This window comes from Papaver somniferum, chromosome 11, assembly GCF_003573695.1.
Source record: "Papaver somniferum cultivar HN1 chromosome 11, ASM357369v1, whole genome shotgun sequence".
NCBI classification, from domain to species: domain Eukaryota; kingdom Viridiplantae; phylum Streptophyta; class Magnoliopsida; order Ranunculales; family Papaveraceae; genus Papaver; species Papaver somniferum.
In genome coordinates this window covers 124,886,223-124,899,520 of record NC_039368.1, presented here as the reverse complement: position 1 = coordinate 124,899,520, position 13,298 = coordinate 124,886,223, and the positions used below count along the sequence as shown (strand labels likewise).

Sequence of the window (13,298 nt, the reverse complement as noted above, 5' to 3'; positions counted from 1 at the left end):
TTTTTTTAAAGGAAAATAAAATTAAGACAATAAAATTTGGTTTTTGAAATGGGAGCAAGCCCACTGTGCAAGCCTCTAATGAAATGAAAGGAAGCGGCTCAAGAAAGTCCAAGTTTTAATTTTGAAAGTTTAATTTGGCCCAGTTGGTTAAGGCCCGACGTTTGTTTTAAAACTTTGGTTTCGAGGTCCACTTACAAGTCCACAATCAGTTATAAGCTCAGCTGGGTTTAAACCCAGAGTCCAAAATACAAGTCCAATGAAAGAATTTAAACAAGCCCACACAAAATAAATACAAGCCCACAAATTAAACAACAAGCCCAAAAATAATTAATTACAAACCCAAAATAAAAAGATAAAAAGCCCAAAAAATTGGGTTAATTATTACAAGCCCACAATTAAAGAAATTTGGAAGCCCACAGGTTGGGTTCTCTCAAATGGAATGGGTTTAGGCTTACCTTTTTAGCACAGCCCAGCTGCTCTGATATTGTTGCAAAAACCCAGTTGGGTTTTGGTTCTTTTCCTTGGTGGCGTCCCAGCAGAGGAAAAACAGGTTCAGAACAGCAGTACCAACAGCAAATGAAGTGAAGCAGATGCAGATGCAAATGCTATGCAATGAAATACAAAATAGCTAAGAAAAACACAGATAAAACACAGCACCAATCCCCGGAAGCGGCGCCAAAAACTTGGTGTGAAGGGAAAAGTAACCTACAAACTAACCTGCAAGTATACAGGGAAGTTGAAGCAAGAAAGAGTAAATAGGGGTTTGTCCACAGGGACTTGGAGGATTTGCTAAAGTTCTCTTTGGGGAGTTTCTAAGGTTTTCTGAGTTCAAGAGAGGGTACCAAGGCTTTTGATTCCACTACCTGACCCTAGGCTAAGGAAATTGTGATGCAATGTATGTCTTGTTTTTTTCATGAAAGATTACAAAGAAGAATAGAGTAACTAACCTAGCTAAATGACCCCTAGCATCAGCTGTCTTTCAACAGCACAACTGATCACAAGTATTTAGCTCAACTAGCTAACTGAGCTTGATGCAGTCTCTCTAATGGACTAAATTCTCACACACTGACCTAGCTGCACTCCTAGCATCAGCTGTCTTCTAACAGCACAGCTGATCACAAGTGAAGTAACTCAAATGGCATTTCATTAATCCTAAGGCAGTTAAAGCATTCCAAGACAATACATATACATTTACTATCCTAGCATATGATCAAGAGCTTCCTCTAAGCCCTAGCAAAAGAATTAGAACATGAACATGCTTATAATCATAATGTCAACACATACACACATACTCCACATGATAACAGCACACTTCACAGTCAATTTTTATGCATATCACACATTCCACATGAACTGAAAATGTAACTGCTATATCAAAATGAAATGAAAACTAAAACATGTGTTCACTGGCTAGCCCAGAGATGTCAATTTCACAACCCATGACCCCAATTTATAGTCAGTTACAATTCCCCCAAAATACCCAAATGTCAGAAATTAGGGTTTCACAAAAGGTGAAATTGACTTACCTAATACACTGATAACCACTCTAAATCTTCCCCCCATGCTTCTGTTGATCCAATTGCATCTACCCATGCTCTGATTGCTTCTCCAACTTCACCTATTCTACCAATTTCAAACCTAGGGTTTCTGTGGAGAAAAAGGGTTGAAATCGATAGAATATGTGTCTAGAGAGGTAGGGTAATGATGGGTTATGATTACAAGTAGCCATGATGGCTTTTGGAAGAGGCGTGGTGGTGGTTGCGGCAGAGGCAGGCGGAGTTGGTGGCGGACATGGTTTTTTTGCAGAGAGAATGGGGAAGAAGATGGGGTGAGCTCGAGTAGGTTATGGCTAGGGGTTGTTTGGTTTGTGGGATATACACTTAGGTGTTTGAGTGTTGAGCGGGATCATCGAAGTTTGATGTATCGCGCTATGGTCTATGGGATGCGACGATGGTAGGTGGATCCAACGGTGAGATGGGAGGCTGTGGGTAGCGACCGTCGGATGGAGGAATGCAACGAAAAGGACGGCCCAAGATGGAGATGGGCGTTGCGATGTAAAGCGGGAGCTTCGGAGTTTGATATGCGATGATGGAGCGACCGTAGGATGCTGAAATGCTTCGATCTGACGGCTGAAATCCGAGACGGGCTTGGATAGTGGAAATGGGTTTGAGAAAGGGTTTTGGGCCTTGGGTATGCCAATCCCATATCTTCTTTAAGGACAATTCTTCTTCTTCAAGCCCATTCCTAGCCTCTTGGTCTTATGCACAACGTTCTTCGCGGCTTCCTTGCGTAACCCCTCCCGGCTTTTCACTACTTTTCTGCTCTATTCCGCTCCGCAATTCATCCATACTTTATTTATTACCTAAAAATATAAAATTAAGTAAGAAAAATATTTATTCTTGAAAACAATGAAAATACAGAATATGGGATAAAATGTAGAATTACTGCACAAAAGATGAGTTAAATGCCAACAAAAAAAAGATAAATATATACAATATTTGGCACTCATCACTACTTGATGGACAGCGAACGTGATGTCTTGAACTACCATCGTTTGGTGTAATCCGCGATAATAACCACGCGTGATATCTCTCTAGGTGCTGTCGAATTCGTGTCGTTGTGTCCTTTTTGGCCCTGGACTAATCTCGTTTCTCCGAATGCTCTAGAGACTCAGCTCTCTTCTCATAGGAAGCGACCCGCTTCCACATTCAGATAGGTGAGTTCCATCAAGAGTGTTTACTTCTACACCCCACTTCAATCTTAAATTGAAACTATATAACTCATTAAGACTTAATAGAAAGTCATCCTCACATGCAGTCACACTATCACGTCTACACCATAGGGAAGGGGCAGAGAATGAATTTCTTTGATAGTGTTTACCTTGACCCGCCACAAATTAGTTTCTCATTCGAAACCTTGATCTTGGGATCTCCAGTCAGCAAGGTTGAGTATCCTTCATGGCAAGTTTAATTAATGAGCCTAAGCCCCATCCCCTTAGATGCATTACTACCTATCTCCTTGGACAAACCTTTCGTCAAAGGGTCCGCGATATTCTCCTTGGACTTAACCCAATCAATGGAAATAACGCCTTTTGAGATTAGTTGTTTTAGGGTATCGTGTCTTCTCTTTATATGTATAGACTTCCCATTATAGTAGCTGTTTTTAGCTTTAGCTATGGCAGCTTGATTATCACAATGTATAGATATAGCTGGCACATGCCTATGCCAGAGAGGAATGTCTTCTAAAAAGCATCTTAGCCAAGCGGATTCCTCTCCTGCTTTATCTAACGCAATAAACTCAGATTTCATAGTGGATCGAGCTATGCAGGTCTGTTTGGAACTCTTCCGAGAGACAGGCCCACCTGCTAGAGTGAAAACATATCCACTCGTAGACTTTGACTCCTCTGAGTATGATATCCAGTTTGCATCACAAAATCCCTCAAGGACGGCAGGATACCTTTCATAATTCAAACAGAAGGTCAAAGTGTATTTCAAATACCTCAACACTCTAAAAAGTGCATCCCAATGTTCCTGCCCTGGATTACAAGTATACCTACTTAACCTACTCACAGCATAAGCAATGTCTGGCCTAGTACAGTTCATCAAATACATCAGACTTCCTATAACTCGTGAGTATTCAAGTTGAGATACTCCATTACCTCTATTCTTTTTGAGTTTACAACAAGGATCATACGGAGTATAAGCAGGTTTACAATCAAAGTGATTGAATTTTCTAAGCACAGATTCAACATAATGAGATTGATTAGACTATAACTGTTAGAATTTCTTCTAATTTTCATCCCTAAGATTACATATACAGGGCCTAAGCCTTTCATGTCAAAGTTCTCATTCAGCATGCTCTTAGTGGAATTAATTACATCCATGTTTGTACTAATTATAAGCATATCATCAACATACAAGCATACAATCACACAGGCATCATTCACAAGTTTAGTATAAACACACTTGTCAGATTCATTGATTCTAAAACCACTAGAAAACATTACATGATCAAATTTTTCATGTCATTGTTTGGGTGCTTGTTTCAATCCATACAAAGATTTTTTCAGTTTACACACTTTGTTTTCACAACCTTTCACTACAAAGTCCTCAGGTTGTTCCATGTAAATTTCTTCATCTAATTCACCATGTAGAAAAGATGTTTTACATCCATTTGATGTATTTCTAGGTTATGGACCGCAGTTATAGCAATTAACATCCTAATGGAAGTAATTCTCGTAACGGGTGAGTAAGTATCAAAGAAATCTATACCTTCCTTTTGTTTGTAGCCTTTGACTACTAACCTAGCCTTGTATTTTTGAATAGTTCCATCTATGTTACGTTTACTTCTGAAGATCCATTTACATCCTATGGCCTTACACCCTGGAGGTACATCTACTATCTCCCATGTATCATTTTCTTTGATGGATTCCATTTCACTAATAGAAGACTCTTTCCACCACGGAGCTTCAGAAGAAGTCATGGCCTCTCTATAAGTCTGAGGATCAGACTCTACTAGTGTTATGAAGTCAGGTCCAAAGGAGGTTTTGGTTCTAGCCCTTTTACTTCTCCTAGGATCAATTTATACTTCATCTTCCTCTAAAGGTAAAGTCTAACTGGTTGAAGGGACATCTAGGGGATCAACACCTCTCTTACGAGAGTTAGATTTTAAAGGAAAAACATTTTCAAAAAACACAGCATCCCTAGACTCCATAATAGTATTCACACCAAATTCAGACATATCAGAACTCACAACCATAAATCTATATGCAGGTGTATGCTCAGGATAGCCTATGAAGACACAGTTAACAGTTTTTGGTCCTATCTTGGTTACTTTAGGTTTAGGGATTTGAACCTTAGCCAAACACCCCCACACTTTGAAGTATGCTAAAGAAGGTTGTCTACCTTTCCACAGTTCATAAGGAGTTTTATCTGATCCTTTAAAAGGTACTCTATTCAGAATATAGCAGGCTGAGAGGACAACTTCCCCCCAAAAGTTCAAAGGTAATCCTGAACTAATTAACATGGCATTCATCATCTCCTTAAGGGTGTGGTTCTTACGTTCAGCTACACCGTTCGACTGGGGTGAATAAGGAGGGGTAACCTCGTGTATTATGCCATGTTCTACACAAAAATCTCCTATAGGAGTTATGTACTCACCACCACGGTCAGACCTAATGGTTTTAATGGTAGTATTCAATTGGTTTTCAACTTCTAGTTTATACCTCTTAAAGGCTTATAAGGCATCATCCTTACCTCTAAGCAAATATATATGAGAATACCTAGTACAGTCGTCTATGAAAGTAACAAACCATTTCTTACCACTTCTAGTTTGAACTGATTTCATGTCAACTAAGTCTGAGTGAATTAATTCTAATGGTTTATAATTTCTATGAACACTTCTGCTAAAAGTTTTTCTAGCGTACTTTGATTCTACGCATATTTCACATTTGTGTTCTTTTTCCAAACTAAATTTGGGTATGCAGCCTACATTAGCTAGTTTAAGCAATGACTTATAATTTACATGTCCAAGTCTACCATGCCAAACGTTCGAAGACTCACAAACATAAGCAGAAGAATCATTATTATTCATTATAGCAGAGTTTACATTAAGCTTATACAGACCCTCAGTCTTATAACCCTGCTCCACATAATCCTTACCCTTAGTTACAACACATTTCCCAAATTCTATTACAATTTTAAAACCCTTATCATCTAAAACAGCACAAGAAACAAGATTTTTGCAGATGTCCTGAACATGAAGAACTTCATTCAAAGTGAGAGTCTTGTCAGAAGTGAGGTTGAGCCCAACTTTGCCTTTTCCTACAACCGCAGCTGCAGATGAGTTACCCATATAGAGTTTTTCTCCTTCCCCTACCTTATTGTAGGAGGTGAACATTTCTATGTTCCCACAAACATGTTTGGTAGCACCAGAGTCTACCCACCAGTCTCTCACATTTGTTACCAGATTTACTTCAGACACCGTGCCAGAAAATTCATCTTTGTTGTTTTCAACCAAATTAGCATTATTTTTCTTTTTAAGGTCCTTACGGTTTCTACAGTGAACATCCATATGGACAGGATTTCCGCAAGCATAACAATCACCCTTAATTTTATTAATGCTAGATTTAGGTTTCTGAAACATACCTTTGTTGACTGGAGGTTTCTTGTGGTTTTTTCGGTTCTTTTCAGCATTGGAACCTTTGTGTTCAGTCACATGAGCTTTGTTAGACATTTCCCTTGCAGAAATTACATTTTTGTCCTTAGAGAACAACAATTCTTCAACTTGAATCTTCTTACCAGTTCAACCATAGTAACTTCAGCAGTTTCATGTCTCAGTTTCTTCTTGTACTCGGACCAGGAGGTAGGAAATTTCTCGATAGCAGTAGATACTTGAAAAGTTTCATCAATCACCATACCTTCCGCAAGAATTTCATTCATAATTTGCTGGAGTTCAAGGAATTGATCAACCACAGATTTTTCATTCACCATTTTATACTCATAAAGCCTAGCTACCAAGAATTTCTTACTCCTTGCAGTTTCAGCTTGGTATTTTGCCTCCAAAGCATCCCATAAATCAAAAGCAGAAAAGTTTTCCTTAGCATTGTAAAAATCATACAAAGCATCCTCTAAAAAATTCAGAATATGATTTTTAGCCATGTAATTGTTCCTCTTCCATTCATCAAAAAACGACTCACGACCAACATCTTTCAACGACTCATCAAAAGGTTTCAGAACATAGGAATCCAACTCATGGTAACTTAGAAAAAATAACATTTTTGACTGCCATCTCTTAAAATCTTTTCCAGAAAACTTTCCAGGCCTTTCAACATCATTCTTACCCATTGTTACAAACAGAAAAATAGAACTATCGTGTTAAGAATGTTGCGTCTGTAACAATAAAACACTCAAAGAAAAATGTTAGAATAGAAATTTCTGGAAGGTAAATAAACACTCAAATGATAGCACACACATAGGACAGAGTCACGTGTTCAACACGCTGTCCTTAACACGATAGTTGACCGGTACGCCTCAAGAATGAGTGATGCCTATACCCTGTGGTCAAGTCGTATCCAGGATAAAACTGCCCGATCCAAGCATTGTTAGCACTACAGTACTTGGATACTCTTACGAACCCAACAGCTATTGCGCACAGAATAAAGTAAATAACCACAGAGGGGGAGAAGACGAAAAGAAGAGGATAGTAGCTCTTCTGGACACAAAAATCGAATGAAAAACTCGAGGGGGTTTTTATAGCAGAGAAGAGAGATATGTGTCAATTTAAAATTAAATTCGAATTAATTCAGAATTTTCCAAAACGGTATTAAAACGTTCATGCACATAAATGAAAATATTCTCGCCATAAAGTTCATCATAATGTCGACATAAAGAAAAAACGGAAAGGAAATAATGTCGACGTTAAGAAATTATTCTCATCAGGTCATACGCCCCCCCCCATAATTAAGATAAAATACTTTTCATTTAAAATCTTTTAGGTAATAAATCAAAAGAAGTTTTTCCAAAAAGATAAGTCTTGGTTGACCCACACCCACACCCGAACCCGAACCCGAGCCCGACCCGGCTCGGCCCGGCCCGGCTCGCCCCGCCTGGACGGACGGACGGCGTGCGTGCTTCGGTGCGAAGCACCGCGCGTGTGTGAAATGTGTGTTTGCACCAACTAGCCCATTGCCTAAGTCCTCTCCCTCGCACAAAAGTGCTAATGACCCAAGAGCCACTCTAATATCAAAAAATTCGATACTTATGGAGAGGTATCATCTTTAGTTTTCCCCATGTGGGACTAAAGGTTCATTCACAAATAGTGAAAATGATCTAGTGTCCTTAGTGACCAATAGATCCTAAGTTCCAATCCCACCAAGACCAAAAACAAACTATTTTATAACCTCATTTTCTCTAACAATCCCCCACATGAATGAAATACCGATAAAAAATCAGAAAACGGAAAGCGAGAAATACCACTTAGGCAAGAGGTGTCCACGAGGTCTTGAACCTTTTCTTAGTGAGAAATTGCCGGGACTACTTGATGGACAGTGAACGTGATGTCTTGAGCTACCATCGTTTGGTGTAATCCGCGATAATAACCACGCGTGATATCTCTCTAGGTGCTGTCGAGTTCGTGCCGTTGTGTCCTTTTTGGCCCTGGACTTATCCCTGTTCTCCGAATGCTCTAGAGAATCAGCTCTCTTCTCATAGGAAGCAACCCACTTCCACATTCAGATAGGTGAGTTCCATCAAGAGTGTTTACTGCTACACCCCACTTCAATCTTAAATTGAAACTATAGAACTCATTAAGACTTAATAGAAAGTCATCCTCACATGCAGTCACACTATCACGTCTACACCATAGGGAAGGGGCAGAGAATGAATTTCTCTGATAGTGTTTACCTTGACCCGCCACAAATTAGTTTCTCATTCGAAACCTTTATCTTGGGATCTCCAGTCAGCAAGGTTGAGTATCCTTCATGGCAAGTTTAATTAATGAGCCTAAGCCCCATCCCCTTAGATGCATTACTAACTATCTCCTTGGACAAACCTTTCGTCAAAGGGTCCGCGATATTCTCCTTGGACTTAACACAATCAATGGAAATAAAGCCTTTTGAGATTAGTTGTTTTAGGGTATCGTGTCTTCTCTTTATATGTATAGACTTCCCATTATAGTAGTTGTTTTTAGATTTAGCTATGGCATCTTGATTATCACAATGTATAGATATAGCTGGCACAGGCCTATGCCAGAGAGGAATGTCTTCTAAAAAGCATCTTAGCCAAGCGGCTTCCTCTCATGCTTTATCTAACGCAATAAACTCAGATTCCATAGTGGATCGAGCTATGCAGGTCTGTTTGGAACTCTTCCAAGAGACAGACCCACCTGCTAGAGTGAAAACATATCCACTCGTAGACTTTGACTCCTCTGAGTCTGATATCCAGTTTGCATCACAAAATCCCTCAAGGACGGCAGGATACCTTTCATAATTCAAACATAAGGTCAAAGTGTATTTCAAATACCTCAACACTCTAAAAAGTGCATCCCAATGTTCCTGCCCTGGATTACAAGTATACCTACTTAACCTACTCACAACATAAGCAATGTCTGGCCTAGTACAGTTCATCAAATACATCAAACTTCCTATAACTCGTGAGTATTCAAGTTGAGATACTCCATTACCTCTATTCTTTTTGAGTTTACAACAAGGATCATACGGAGTATAAGCAGGTTTACAATCAAAGTGATTGAATTTTCTAAGCACAGATTCAACATAATGAGATTGACTTAGACTATAACCGTTAGAATTTCTTCTAATTTTCATCCCTAAGATTACATCTACAGGGCCAAAGTCTTTCATGTCAAAGTTCTCATCCAGCATGCTCTTAGTGGAATAATTACATCCATGTTTGTACCAATTATAAGCATATCATCAACATACAAGCATACAATCACACAGGCATCATTCACAAGTTTAGTATAAACACACTTGTCAGATTCATTGATTCTAAAATCACTAGAAAACATTACATGATCAAATTTTTCATGCCATTGTTTGGGTGCTTGTTTCAATCCATACATGAACATTATATGATCAAATTTAGATGGTGATGTTATACTTCTTGGAATGCGCTCATTTTTGGTAGGCATGTAGAACTTGGTAAGAAGAACACATCCCCAAAATATTAGCTTCAAATCCGTTACAGTTTGGGTTTTTTTTTCGCAAAAAAGACGGCCAACGTGTGAGATAGTGTGATATTAAAAGTGTAAATGGATCCTTCCTTTTATTTAATTTTACAAAAAATAAATAAATCCAAATTAAATAAAATGTGCGTATCATTAAAGTTGGAAGCCACCTTAGTTTCAATATACGTGGCCATGCAGGTACAAGAATATGTGCATTGCATTGCGTTTAATCTCAAACTTCCTCCTACTTTTTTTCTCTTTAGATAATTTCTTCTTAGTTTTGGATATAGTTTAGACCATGCCAAACAAGATTACTTAAAAATGTGCATATGTAAGATGTTCCCAAGATGTTTTGAATGGGCAAGCTGGCAGTTGAGGAGAATTAGTAGTATTTATTCTGCCTCATGAATTTCGTAGCACACCATTTCTCTCCAGATAAGACTTCGCATCCTGTATGTACACTCTTTGGATCTACCTCCCCATCAAGTCCCTACAAGGAAGACAATCAACAGATGTTACCGCTGCGCACAATTTAACCTGGTTAGAAAATTGGTTGCTAAGGCCTGTACTGCATTGTATGCAACACAATGGCAGTTCATGTACAAACCAAATTGACAAACCTAAACGGCTTAATGCTAAATTTATGTGCATAGGAAATATAGGAAAACAGTATTGTTCCAGAGTAGTAGAAACGAACCAAGCTCCAGAAAAGAACTGCATCTCCTTTAATCGGTTTTACAGATGACCCCTTTAACATTTTTCCAGCACAACTACATTTTCCTGTTCCAGCCTGAAATTATTTGCAGTTAACACGCAGACGGAGTCAATTGCGAGCTATACTATGAGTGCATGAAATCTTTGATCTGAACTCACCATGGGGAAGTAAGTTTCACCTCCTTCCACAATTTCGCTCAAATACATGAGCATTGTTGCTATTCTCTGACCTCCACTTTGCTCGATGTTTGTCTGCACCCAAAAAGGAAATTATTGAAACCAAGTCTAGAAAAGGAAAAACTAAAACAAAGCAGTGTTGAAAAACAACTCACAGTGTCCAAAAAGTAGTCGCTATGTAGCCTAAAGTACTGAATCTTTTCATACCTGTATTGCAGATGTTAGGCACTTAATAGCGGAACCGATCAGTGTAAGAGTTTAGAGTAATTAAGCATTTCTTTAGAAAACAATACCTCATAACGTGAATAGGCTCTCCGTTTTCTAATGGTACTTGAGAGAATTCCGAAATTCGTTTTTCAATAGCCTGTTTCCGATATGCATAAGAAAAATATAATTGCTAATTTAAAAAGTGGGAAAACAAACAAATTTCATGGGTTTTTGGACTTTGGAGGCATTTGTACTGATTAACGTTTCATAATCGATCCTAGAATTTTGCAAGGAAATGGAATAACGCGAGCTTGCTAAGGAACCAACCTGTACAATAGGATTCTTACTCTCTGCCTTTCTTAAAGTCGTACTAAAACTCGTCCTTAGCTCACTCTCAATGACCTGAAAAACCATTCAAACACAAAAGAAACAAAGTCGACTATTAAATAACGGACAGATACAGATTGGGAAAAATGATTAAAATAGAATGCCTGATAAATGGAATGCAGCATTCAGAAATACAAAAAAAATAATAATAAATACATTTTTGTTTGTATTAAGAAATAAGCGAGATCCACTGTAATACATGCCTTCATTGTCTTGCCTGTTTTCACTATATTTACAGTAGAACGCTTGAGCCGAGGCTTGGAAATTGCTATAAGATAATCACATTCCTGCAATATCATATCACAATCTCATTATTTTAGCTCAATGCGATTTCTTGCACAAAATAGCTATCACATGACCATGTAATTGAGCGACATTCATACCTCCGAACTTAAGAAATTATGCAGGACAATAATTCGTGGTTCCCAGCTAAATTAATCTCAGGTTTGACCTGCAGCGGCAAAAGAAAATAGTATGTGTAAAGATTTCTGTCAAAAGGTCTGACAATGTACCAGATCATTCAAAACCCAAAAGCTAAGCAAAAGTATTTATTGGTAACTTATTTAGATCAAGCAACTACAAAACTTTCACATATAGAAACATATATATAAAGGTGGTGCAGAGATGAAAGTGAAGATGCAAACTAAACATACAAATCCGAGTCGGAGCATCTCTGTGTCACAACGAGAAAATCCTGAAACTATACACAAAAACAAGTATGTCAGATATTTTGTTTTGTTTTGTTTTTATTTTTAAGGAAAGGAAAGTAGAAGAGAGAACACCAGGTGCAACAAAAAGAAAACGAGGGCAGCCTGATAAAACAAAGAACCAGATATAACAGATTCTTTATATATATAAAAAAAAAAAAAAAAAAAAACCCTAACAGAAACACGTCTGGTTGGCAAAATAAGAATCAGTAAAATTGTGCGAACCATACAAAGCCAATATGGATCTGAAGAACCAAAACGGGTCGAACTTACTAGCACCACCAATACCGTTGTTGTATTCCGAAGAACTTTGGAGAAGTAATGCATGGAGTTCAGAAAAAGTTGGGAGAGTGGAACGACAACGGATTGCATTATATATGTTGATCCAATCATCACCTAAACCGCGACGTGTAGCGGAGACAAGTTCAAGATCAGAAACAGGTTCAAGGGCGTCGGCAATTTCCTTGATTATTGAAACATATTCAGAGATAGATGAATTTCCTTTTTGGATGGTCGAGAGGTCGCCTTTGAGTTGAAGACGAGTACGACAAGGAGATGATACAGAACCAGTACTTTTGGAGGAAGACGAGTTGGAGTTGGGTAAAGGAAGAGCTGAGGAACCGGTAGCTGGAAGAGTTTTTTTTCGAGGTAAAAAGGTTAAGATTTTTCTAAAGAAAGAAAAAAGAAGTACAAGAGGAGGAAGAGTTGAAGAGCCAGAAGTAGAATCAGACGTCGACATTGTTGAACATAAGAAAAGAAGGAGATGATATACTAGCTAGGGTTTATAATGCCATTCTTAGAAGTCGAGAGAATAATAGAATAACGCAATCAAGCTGATAGTGTGTTTTTTTTGTTCTTTTGTTCGATAAAAATTGCATTATACTATATATACTGAACAAACAACCAAAAGGGCAGCCCCATATTTCGGGGAACCCAACTTGCAACGGCACTTAGAGCATCTCCAATAGAGGGTGAATTTTTTTTGTTTTTCATGACATGTAGGATTTTAAACCCCCAATTAACATAAATCCATCTCCAATGGTTGGATCCTACGAACTAGGAGGAATGAGAAAATAAATATGAAGGTGTTAAAGAAAGTCTTATTTACACCTTCACTTGCACCTCCACATCATATTTTCAATTATTTTATCTTTTTAGAAATTAGTTAAAGTTAAGATAAACGGTTAAGATTTTATCATATAAAATATTCTAAGGATTAAACCCTTAACTACCTGAGATAGTTTTTAACCAAGGGATCTTATATTTACTATATGTGTAAAATCTCCAAAATAGAGGTCTTAATTAGACTTCCAGGTAAGATCTTTTACACCCACTATTGGAGATGCTCTTACAAATATAGAACTATTTTTGGAAAAAATACGGTTTAGTCCAAAATCCCGTACAAATATACTAGTTAGTCCT

General features: G+C 38.1%; 1 pseudogene; it reads right to left on the bottom strand.

The window, feature by feature from the left end:
- Positions 1 to 10,066: 10,066 nt before the first annotated feature.
- On the bottom strand, positions 10,067 to 12,615 carry LOC113325060 (annotated as a pseudogene).
- Between the last annotated feature and the right edge of the window lie 683 nt (positions 12,616 to 13,298).